This window comes from Mustela erminea, chromosome 8 (assembly GCF_009829155.1).
Source record: "Mustela erminea isolate mMusErm1 chromosome 8, mMusErm1.Pri, whole genome shotgun sequence".
Lineage (NCBI taxonomy): Eukaryota > Metazoa > Chordata > Mammalia > Carnivora > Mustelidae > Mustela > Mustela erminea.
The window spans coordinates 71,571,835-71,584,164 of NC_045621.1; the positions used below are offsets into that span (position 1 = coordinate 71,571,835).

The 12,330-nt window shown below is 39.9% G+C and overlaps 1 long non-coding RNA gene across 2 annotated transcripts in view; it reads left to right on the forward strand.

The window, feature by feature from the left end:
- Window positions 1-6,189, forward strand: part of LOC116597821 — a 41,379-nt gene extending 35,190 nt beyond the window's left edge. The window contains exons 3-4 of one of the 2 annotated variants that reach the window (XR_004288795.1): window positions 611-724; window positions 5,284-6,189. This is a non-coding gene — a long non-coding RNA (uncharacterized LOC116597821). Of the gene's footprint in view, window positions 1-610; window positions 1,978-5,283 lie in introns of those variants that run through there. The other variant, XR_004288794.1, reaches the window with a different exon arrangement.
- Window positions 6,190-12,330: the final 6,141 nt, after the last annotated feature.

Below are 12,330 nucleotides of genomic sequence, written 5' to 3' on the forward strand. Positions count from 1 at the left end.
GTTCTATAGCATGTTTATTCTCAGGCTGTTCCTGATTTTCAGAAACACTAGGATGTGATGCCAGAGAAGTCCAACTCTGGGATTTCCTGGTACCTAGTAGTGTGACTATGGTAAGGCTGAAGTTGTTTCCTCATTTCTAAGTGGCCGTGAGAACGAAATGGAATATTACATGGAAATCACTCATCACAGCCACAAGCTTATTGTTCAAGGTATTTCAGGGCTCTCTGTCCTTCAGTCAGAAAGCTTATAGTATAGGCAATGGAATTCACTCTGAAGGCCTCTGTGGGCAGAGCAGACTGGATGTTGGAGATGAGGACCCTACTGAGAAGAAGCCAGAGACTGGCGTCCTCCAGAGTTTGATAAGCACTTATTTCTCTGGCTGGATGGGGTGTGAAAAAGCTTACCCCAAGGGAGATTAACCCAAATACATAAGGCTAATGGAATTAGTACCACGAGACATTGAGGAGTTATCAAATTGTTTATGAAGTGTGAGGAGCTTGACAAAAGCTCCCGAGGTACCTACTTCACTTCCCAACTTCACAGCTATTGAATTTCAAAGAATTATTCTCTGTGTCTTCCTGGTTATTTTAAATTCTACTGTCCCTGGCAGAGTGAAGAATGGAAACGAGATTCAAGACATCTTTCAAAGATGAAGCTGACATTGATTTGAAGCAGAAGTTTTGGTGGGATGCCCTCACCTATATGGACAACTGGCTTGTTTCAGGTGGGGCTTTTCTGGAAGGTGACCAGAAGCCCAGAACACTTAAAATCATGGGTCATCTCAGAAGACTGAGTGAAGACTTAGGGTCCCTCCTTTCTCTCTTCTAAACTACTGATTTAAAAATAAACCTTTGGAGAACTATACTTTCATTAGGTGGGACACAGCCCTGTCTGAGGCACTGTACATGGATTACACATTTAATACACACAACACTCCAACAGTGGACACCACAATGCCCTTATCTAGGTGGGGATATTACAGGAGAGGTAAAAGCGTGTAACTTACCTAAGGGTTCACAGCTGATAAAGTGGTAGAACTGAGATGGAATTCATACATGCCCATTTGACTTCAAAAACTGTTTTAAATTGTCTACATTACAACATGCATTAAGATATATGAACCACCTGGGCTTCTCAAGTTCAACTGATTTTGGCCTACAAAATGGCAGTTTCATATGGTTCAACCAAATACTTCATTTGACACATAGCATATATTTCATTTGACCTATGGCCTTGATCTAAACATTTGGTATAGATACTATAACGTTATCCAAACAGGAATGCAAGTAAATGTGATGGGATTTGCATTTCAATTCTTCTCATTTTTCTGCTACAGACTCCTAAAGGACCTGACTAATCATACCTCAATGATTCATGTATTACTTGATGTTTCTCTAATGATTTTGAAATTAATCTTTGTATTTTTTTTATCAGTTTTATTGTATTCTGACCAACTGAGCTTATAATTGTGTTTCCCTCTCGTTGGCTGCTGAACTTCACACATTTTGTAATTATGACTTTTACATTTTTTAGTTTGTTCTATGCTCAGTAGGTTGCTGGACTAATTGTTGTTCTTTGTACCTTCCAAACAAGAATATAATTAAAAAAATAAATTATATGAAACTATATTAGGTTATCTGAGGTCTAGGAAATATTCTCAGTGAGTACAAACCCGGCCAGAGTTATATGTACCTAAGATGCACTTTAATAGACATTTTATTTAAAAAACTCGTTAGGATGGCATGAGAAGGTATATTTACATTTACACGTACACCTGAAGGGATGAGTGTTTGAAAATATAAACAATTTGCATAGTAATGTTTATTATCTATGTTTCAAATTTACACTTAATTAATATGTGGGTTTCATTAGCTTTTTCCACCTGCATAATTCAGTATCTTTATCTTTCACTATGACCAGGTAGACTTTTTTCGAGGAAGTTCACCATCCCTCTGCCCCCAGGTTTTTATCTCCAGTTCACCTGTGTAAACCTGGTGATTCACAGACCTGTACCCCCTGGGGATAAAAATATATGTTTATAAAAAATAAAAAATTAATTAAAAAAAAAAAAAGAAACCATGTGCCCTTGTTATCAATGAACTCTTTTGAAAGACATATTTTCCAATTTATAGTTATTGAGACATTGATAAGATGAATCCAGTTATCTTTTTTCCAATCCATCCAAGGAGAATGTTGGTAAAATGATATCTTTCATTTGCTTAGCACTTTTTACTTTTGGTGAAAGATTGTTATTTGTAATGAATGTTGCATGTCTATCATAGCTATGTCTCTGTATAAGCTTTTTAATTTAAAAAATGGTCTGAGTGTTCAGCAGCAGCTAGGTTAGACTGTCTAGGTTTCTTATTTGGGGGTAATTACTTAGTTTGGACCCTTTCCTAGTTTTCAGACTTTGGACCTGCTCATAGGAATGTTCTGTGTCATGTTTTTGCTTGTTAATAACAACGCAATTGGATCTAGTACTCTTCCTCACTTCAGCTATGATATTTCAGAAACAAACTTGTTCTGACAAATTAAAACTTTTTCCTGTATTGACAAAAACCCGTGTTAGGGGTATGCCAACCACGTTGTCAGGAATGGGTTACATCAGGAGCTGCAAATTGCCAAGAGGTCTGCCAGAGCTCAGATGTTTTCAGGTGGTCTTCCTCAAGATCATTTAGATTTAGGCATTTGAAAAGGATCTTCTAGAGACAATTAAAAATTTTAAAAAATCAAATCTCACCAATGATGGAGAGGTCGCCAGAGAACTCTCAAATCACCACCGCTCCTGCAATAATTTTCACATCCTGTTTTTGTCTCTCTGCCCCAGCAGCTGCCTCGGTAGTTCCAAGGCGCGTTCCTGCACGCTTCTTGCAGGATGTCACAGCCATTTCCTCAGTTTGTGTAGTTGTTTTTATTAGGCTGTGGACAATGTGCGTGCTGGCTTGTGAAGAGTTAACCCTCAGCTGTGTGGTTGATGTGCCCGTACGCACAATATGTTTCCTTTGAAGCGAGGGTGCAGTGTTTCAAGAGACAATCGCTGTAATGCTATGCAGATTTTTCCTGATTAATGAATAGGAATTTTCAATTGAGTCTTTAAATAAGTGAAACAGGGTAAGGAGTGGATATAATCCTTAATTTTTTTGATTAAAAGGCATTTCAAATTTGAAAAACTTAGGCATTGTATACATATCTGATTTATTGTCAGATGTGTGTCTTGAGTCATAAAGCTGTTGTAGAGGGCTTGCAAAAAAATAGTGTGGTCTCTTTGTGAAGCTAAATGAAATAAAATATAAAGTTTGTGATACATTAAATCACAAACATAAATATGCACTTTATGGCCAGCTGTTATTTCTAAATGTGCACATTTTAAAATAGAAACATTTACCCAACATGCTGATTAGCAATTTCCCAGTTCCAAAAGACCCAATCACATTTAAGATGTAGAAGATTAAAATGCCTCAATGGATAAAGTTAATAGTTCATCTTCCTAAATGTTTTTATATGTTTTAAGTCTTATAGTCCCTTCCAACCCTGTAGACTCAAGGGCTGTACCGACTTTGATGTGGATTTGTGTTTTACACACATGTTTTAATGGGAATCGAGTCTGACAGTGTCCCAGACATAGGGGAGAAATGTTCTGCATAGGAGCGGAGGCCGTGTGGCCCCATGTGACTTCACACTGTGTGCGCAGGTTTTTGGAGAAAATGAACTGCTCCTTATCATCATATCACAAGTATTCAACTTCAGTTTTGGCTAAAGATCATCTCAGTTGCTAATATTCTATCTCTGAGTGATTTTACTCCTCTCCGGCATAAAAATTGGTCAAGGAGAACATGCAAGGTTATGTTGACTCTAAAATGCAATTCTCTGGGGAGATCTTATTTGCTTGTCCATGTGGCATCTCTGCTTCTGAAGGTGGACCGGAATTGTTAAATGCCGCTAGTCCTTTAGAGCACATTGACAATTGGCAGTTCAAAAGTTCATATGATGCCATATGTCCCAATAATTTTTATCTACATCTAAAACAATACGGTACTGTCAAATAAAATCCTGCATGCAAACAAATGATGGAATGCAGGGGAACCCTCTGCTTTAGCCTTTTCTCCTTTGTCCAACAAGCTAATGCAATAAGGCCAATAATAAAAGGTTGTGTACTAGGCCTAAAGCCTGTGACAGATAAAAAAGAAATGTTGGAAACCAATGAAGCTTTTGCACAATTAGATTTTTTGAGGCTGTGCTGTAAGGATTGCCCAGAGCCTGTTCGGTCCTGATTGATGGTAAAATCATAACTACATCATATTAGCTGTAGAGTTCACTGACAGGTTACTACAGATTAATATTGCCACTGCTGTTCGCTTCCCATCAAACCAGGAAAATATGAATTGAGCGGTTCTTCTAACAAACCCTGCATATTAAAAGGTAAGATGTCCTACTGAACAGGCTCCCCTGTCACTGAAGAAAGACACAAACGATGTCTACTTGAGAGATATGCAGATATGCTGCAGCATACTAATTAGTCTGCCAGGAGAGCCCCCTCACATCCGGCCGCCTAACGAGCCTTCGTGTGCGCTCGTTCCTTCAGAGCTCTTGGCCGCAGGACTGCAAACAACACCCTAAAATGTGGAGCCGCGAACCTTGGTGATTTAAATGCCGGCTGCCAGGCAAATTGCAGGGACATAAATTTGGCCCATGTGTTCTGCATCGTGTGAATATGAAACAGGGGAAGCCGCGGAGCTGCGGTTTGTTGGCTTTGGGCTCAGGAGGTTGGGTGTGTCCTTTTCAGAGATGTTGTCCACAGCGAGGTGAGGGCACCTGTCTTTGGCTTTACTCTGAAAATGTTGAAAATGCAGGAAATAAGCATGTGCTGATAATAACGACATCCAAAAATGAAAGCATTTTAGCCTTTTAACACCCTCAGCCTTGGGTAAGAGGTCAACTTACCTCTTAAGTAAGCCGTGAAACAAAAATAAGGCTCACCCTACACCTGGGAAACAGAAGGGGGAGTCAGTCCTGGTGAGGAATGGCTGGAGGAAGAGACACTTTGGCACTGAGCCTAGGCTTGCTAACATGAACCCAGCCAGGAATCAGACAGAAGACCTGTGCTTTGGGCCCTTGGTCAAGGCACTTATTCTTCTGTGACTCGGAATGTATCTGTCAAGTGAGGGGTTTGAACTAGGTGATGTCCAAAGTCCTCTTCTGCTCTGTTACCCCATTCCGCAGGTCCTGATGTCTTATAGCCTAGGCCACATTTCAGTTACTATCAATCTTACTGTTGTTTTGTAGAGAATATGCAAAGAGCTAGAGAATGAGCCAGAGCCTGGAGGAGAAGATAATAGTGTCTTTTCATCTTTGGAGAAAATGGTGACCGTGGCAACCGTAAACGGAAAGCTTCATAAACAACACTAATAGACAGATGACAGACTGGGAGAAGAATTTGCCATGCTTACAACTGCCTCTAAAAAAAGTGACATTGGATTATTACATAAAATATAAAAAGAAGTCTTGCAAACTAGCCAGAAAAAGGCCGGAAACCTCAAAGAAACATGCACAAAGGGTATGAAGAAGTTATTTGCAAGAGAGGAAGCTCAGATGGTGAACTGGTATCAGAAGGGTCACTCAAGGTCACTGGTAATCGGAACAACACAGACCCCTTCAGACACATTAGAATGTCACAACTAGAAAGCTGGATAATACCAGGTGTTTACAAGGACATGGGGGTGATGGGGAATCTTTGACTGTTGGAAGAACAGTAAAGAGTATGATCATTTTGGAAAACAACCTGACAATCTTAGTGAAATTAGAGTGAAGATGACAAGTTAGCCAGGAAGACAGGGAAAAATCTGAGGTTTAGACATAATTTACTAATAGTGCCCCCTTCACTTCCCAAAATGTTCCATTTAGGGAAGACAATAAATTATATAGTCATCCTACTTCTGCAAGTCCATCTCTGAACACATCCCAGAGATATTATTGTGAAGGGATCATGCACAGTGATGTCTTTTTAGCGCTATTTGAGATAATTGGAAGTTGGAATTCTCATGGGTGCCCTTCATAGGACAATAAATAAGTAAGTAGGGTGGTTGCATTCTATGGAAAACTATGCAACAAATAGAGGCAATATCATCAATATTTTGATATGCAGTATTTTAATATATAATATGGATGCATTTTAAAAGCAAAATTATTAGTGGAAAGTAAGAAAAATGAGATTTAAAGTATAATGCCATCTGCCCAAATTTAAAAAACAAATTCAAATTTGTTAAATACAAAACAATGCAGGATATATAAAGATACACATACTGACAACATCAGAATGCCTGTGTGGAGGCGAGAGGAATGGTGATGAGGAGTCTGGGGTGAGGAGGAGAAAATAATGAAACAAGAGGAAGATCTTATGGGAATAATGTGACAATGTGCTATAAAGTGAGGTGTAGGATTATTATAGGTCTCTGCCCTTGAGGTCAAATACGAGGAATAAAAGACTATATAATTTTAATTTGCCTCTGGGAATGTGATGGCAATACCTTCCTTCAAATCAAGTATGAGGGTTAGCAGGAAGCAACAGTTCATAGATAGGAAGGCTTATGAGTCTGTCCTATACAACCTGTTCCCCAAGATGATGGCAACCTTGGTCTAGATAATTCTGCTATCTGATAATCTCATGACTGACCGTAGAGCCTCTGGAATTGTCATCAATGTGTGACTCAGATCTTACAGTGCAAGTAAGTGTATCGTAAATGGCATTTGCAAAATACATACTTGTAACTCTCTCCTACAGCTTAAATGGCTTCCTGTGTTATATGGAGTCTAAAAGCCTAAGCTTACGGTAAAGGCCCTCCATTCATGTAACATCAGACTCCCTCTCCCCTTTTATCCCCTACCTTCTCTCCATCGATCCTTCACTCTCCTGGAACAGTCCTTCGGCCTCTGTCATTGCTCCCCCTGTGTGTCCCCCCTGGTGTGTCCTTCCATCCCTCTTCCTAAGTCTTATCCGTTCTAGGGACTAGTTTGAGGTACAGCTCTTCTATGGAGCCTTCCTCTCCCATCTCAGCCCCAGGGGACCTTGGCTTTCTCCTTCATGTAGCTGTTGGAATGCACGCTACTTGGAATCATAAGTATCTTTTTATACACATGCTTTGTCTGCAGGGACTATGTTACCTACTCTCAACTCTCATGAATACAGGCATACCTCACTGTACTTTGTTCTTATTGTGCTTCCCAGATATTGCATGTTTTTTTAAATAAATTGAAGGTTTCAAGCAAGTCTATGGGCACCATTTTTCTAACAGCATTTATTCACATCATGTCTCTGTGTCACATTTTGGTAATTCCCACAAGATTGTTGTGGTGATCTGTGATCAGTATAAGACAGTGTACTTAGGAAATTAATGTTGTGTGCATTCTGACTGCTCTAATGACCAGCCATTCCCTCATCTCTTTTCCTCTCCTTAGGCCTCCCCATTTTCTGAGACAGAACAATATGAAATTAGGCCAATCCCACAATGGCTTCTAAGTGTTCAAGTGACGTGAAGAGTCAGTTGATGTGGTAAACTTCACTGTTGTCTTATTTTGAGAAACTGCTGCAGCCATCCCCACCTTTAGCAACCAGCTCCCTGATCAGTGAGCAGCCATCAACATCCAGGCAAGACTCTCCACCACCAAAAAGATTTCAAGTTGCTGAAAACTCAGATGATAGCGCTTTTTAATAATATTCTTAAATTATGGTATGTACATGGTGAGTTCTCTTTGGTTATAATGCTACGGCTCACTTGATAGACTACAGCAGAGTGTAAGCATAACTTCTATATGCACCGGAAAATGAAAAAATTCACTGGACTCACTTAATTGCAGTATTCACTTTATTGTGGTGGCCTAGAACTGAACCCTCACTATATCCGAGGATTGCCTGTAGTCCTAAACCTTTTCTAAAGCATTATCAAATAAACATTTATTGGCTCCCTGCTTGGATACTGACGGAGTATACGATAACCCCTGGATACTGTCCCTTACTTCAAAAGAGCATTATAGTCCATTAGAAAGGTATGTCAATGCCCTGATAGAAACAGAATGAGGTACACTAGGGGACGGACTGGAACTGGGTGAAGTGATATCTGGGACTGGTATGAATCATGGCAAACTCCAATTTCAGAGCAGAACTTAACGTTTTCTCTATGCTACTTTCAGTCCAGGCCTAGCTTCTTAGGTCAGGGGACAGGAGAGTTAGATACATAGCAATGTTTCAGGTGATGGTGATTATAGGATCATGAAGTCATTTCCCTACTACAGAACCAATGCTCATTTTTTCTGTCTCGTGTATTTGAGGGCTAAAATAATTACTTAATTAATCTGAACTTTGCAGAAGGAAATATTAACTGATGACTGAAAATAAGGAGTGGTGTCCTTAGCTAGGTTAGGACCACAGACCTAATCTTTATGGCAGCCAAATTTGTCAGTGGCTTGTGTTGCTGTTTGAAATGGGAAGGCGTTGAGTCATAGGATACCCACCAAAGAATGGGCTGAAAAATAATGATATATAATGATGTTATATATAAAGATGTTTGTAATAGGGTGATACCATGAAAGACTTAATGATAATCATTCTACTGAAGACCCAGATTCCTCCTTCACTTCTATCTGCCATCCTTAGCATGTTTTCTTTTCATCCTCAAATTTATTGTATCTTGGACATAAGATGGCCACCATATTTCTAGACTGCACACCTTTGCAAAGCTGTGCTCAGAGGCAGGGTGGTAGAAAGCTTCTCTCTGAGATCACTGTTGGTGAAAGAAGGACCTATTTCCCAGAAACTCCTAGCAGATTTCCCCTTACATCTTTTTTTTTTTTTTTAAGATTTTTAAAAACTTATTTGACACAGAAAGAGCGATCACAAGTAGGTGGAGAGGCACAGAGAGAGAGAGAGGAAGAAGCAGGCTTCCCGCTGAGCAGAGAGCCCGATGCGGGGCTCAATCCCAGGAACCTGAGATCATAACCTGAGTCAAAGGCAGAGACTTTAACCCACTGAGCCACCCAGTTGTCCCTTCTTTCCCTTACATCTTATTGTCCAGAACTGGGCCATAGGCATGACTAAACACAAAGGAATATTGGTCTGGTTTAGCACTATTATTGGAGGTAAGCCCTGCTAGCATGGAAGAAAGGGGAAGGGATTGGTGATAACATAGGCAACCAAGAGTTTTTCACAGGCTTGAGACATTGGGTATTCACAAAAGTTGGAACTTTTCTGCAGTTTCATGCCTCTATCTTGTGGAATAAAATCGTGTTCATGGCAGCAGGTTCTTGCAACTCTCAGACCTAGAGTCATGCCTTCTTTCCTTGGTGGATCATAGGGAATTCTCTTTCATTTAATTTAGCTTCTTTCATCCATTTATTTTTCTAACTAATCATTCATCATGTACTTATTGAGCCTTTAGCAGATGTTCTTAAAATTTTTTATGCCACAGACTCCTTCGGCAGCCAGATGAAACCTACAGATGTCTTCTCAGAGTAATGTTTTTAAAATCATTCCAAAAAGCAGACAGAATTACAAAGGAAATGAATTAAATTGAAATGCAGTTTACGTTTGGACCCTGTGGCCAGAGCCTGTGCTAGAGCTGGTATATAAAATAATAGGCACTAAGCAAAGACTTTACCTTCATGGAGTAGCCCATTTGGCTGCTCCACAGCAGCCCAGTGGAGGTGACAGCCAAGCAAAAATGCAATTTAAAGCCCCAATAGGAGAGGTATAAGGTGCCATGGGAACACACCTGAGGGGACCTCGCTCAATACAGGATGGGGTTGGAGGAAAAGAGAAAGATTTCTGGCTATCAAAGGAGAGAGTCAAAGGAATTAACAAGGAAGGAAGTAGTGGGAAACAATTCTCGTGAGAAAGAAAAGTCAGTGCAAAGATGTATAGATGAGAGATCTTGGAGGCTTTGGAGAACAGTTACTAATTCACTGTTTCTGGAACGTAGAGGTCAAAGGGAACTAGACAGTGATGAGCTCATGACAAAACACTCTTAAAAGAGACTGGTGCTGTGCTGAAATCCACTCTGAATGAGTTTATTATATGAGGCAACTTCAACTAGTAAAGACATGTGACCAGATTATAGTGACCTTGTTGGGTTTTTGCTCATTGTAGAACTGTAGTATTAAATGAGGGGGAGATGAAGGGAACTCTGGGCCTTTAGGTTGCTAATTCCTAATGCAGGATGTTATAGCAGTTCTGTGAGAGAGAGAAAGAGCCCCCAGCGCCCTGAGAACATGCTCAGTCAGCCCCTGAAGCAGACTCCTCTATAACTCTCATCCCCTCCACCACCATGTTCCTAGCCAAGAGTGGCTGCCCCACCTGTCCAGCTATAGCCAAAAGTCACATTCTTGGCTTCAGCTGTGCGGACTAAGATCTACAAATGTGGATGGAGCCGGAGTAGTAAGGGCTCATACAGGACAAGTGGGAAACTGAGTGTGAAACTTTGCCCTTCTGTCAAGGCCTTCACACAGTCAACCAGGCTCTCACCTCACTCTGTTACGTGGGCTCTACAGCGCAATCCAGTGGCAGCTCCCTTGGACCAGCCCTTGACCCTCTTGTTTCCTATAAAGGATATCAAAGCCATGATACAGATTTCTAGGATGACCTTGACCCTTCCACCAACAAGCCCCACCAGCAAACTGAAGAGTTCACAATAATGTGGCTTGTGATGCACCTTACACATTATTCTACATCTGTCTCCCCATGTTGAAAAAATGAAACCAGGATGAATAGAACATCAAGTGGGAAACAGGGGACCTGGATATTCCCTGATAAAATGTAATAACTATTTGGACTTTATAGTTGGAAGGGAGCTCAGAACATAGCTAGTAAAACTCTTTCTCTTCACTGAGGCCCAATTTATGGTTGAAATGATTAGATGAACTTGATCATGTCAACAGAGGCCCTAATTATGGTTGTAGAAGTTAAGTTGTCTATCCTCTTGGAACTTAGCATCCTCATATCTAAGATGAATGATTGAAACTCAGTCTTTGAAAGTCCTGGCTAAGCATAACTTCTGTGATCTTGAATCATACCGAATTCTTTCCCTGTACATGAGTCTAATTCTCACTAAAAATGTATCCTTATTTATTTCTAAGATGGATTGACATATAGCTGAAATTTAAAAATTGACCTACTTTTTGTCACATGGACACCATTTTTTTATGGTTACCCTATGATTCATGCGTCAGTTTGTCACACAAAGCTCAGATAATGTGAGTGAATTATTCACATTTCATAGCAGAAACATAGGAGCTTTTTGCTTCCCATGTCATTTAAAATATCTTCTAGATTCTATGTTTGCATTTTTAAAAAAGCTAAAGAAGCTGAACATTTTTTTTTTCTGTTTTGGAGTGTGCTTGAGAGAAATTAACTGAACTGGGTAAAATTCACATAACTTGGCATTCCCTGTTCTAGGAGGTAAGAAATGGCATTCTTAATGATGGAAAGATCCTGATGTCAGTAGCCTCTTGATTTAGTTTTATTGGAAGTCTCAGCTCATCAGTTAACTTCACTGTGTCTGATCCTTCATTAGTAAAATGAGAGATAACCTATCTGACAACCAGATAAAAAAGAATAAAGTTTGCAAAGCACTTAAGACATCTACAGGATGATTTGAAGAGAAAAAGATAATAATCCACTTGGATTTTTCTTTGATGACATGGCAGATTGTCCTGATGACATAATTCATTGGCCCCTTTCTTTGTCCACCGAGGGTTCTCAGGACCTGGGACAGTGGTTCCCTGAAACTGTAATGATTTTTGGCATAGACCATGACCTAGATTTTGAACACAAAATCAAGTGGAACCAGATATGACCACCAAAATTGTCCTCTTCATTTTTTTGTCTGATAAATGCCACAGCACACAAATATTGAAAAAGAAAAACATGAAGAAGGTATCTTTAAAGCAAACTGACATTTTGAAAACTTTGTCCAAGAATTGTAGATGGACACTGAATGCAAGCAAGGTGAGCTGTTCTTTGGTAGCACAGTTTATAAAATATCAGTGAGAAACTGTATATATCAAAATTAGACAATAAAGGATCTTACAGAGAAAGCCAGGCACGTAAGTATTGGTTCCCCAAATATAAAAGTCATTGAGTACAGTAGTGCAAATATTCTAGAAGTTTCTAATTCAGCTTTTTTTGACTGTAAGGTTTGCCTTTGCCTGAAGCAAGGAGCCCAGCTGTTTTACAATAGGGTCTTTTGCCTTGCCACATGGCAGACAATGTGTGCCTTAAACAGCAAGTCTCTTTTCAAGCGCTACGTCTCTTGGTTGTCTATGGTTTTAATAAAATATTTTCTG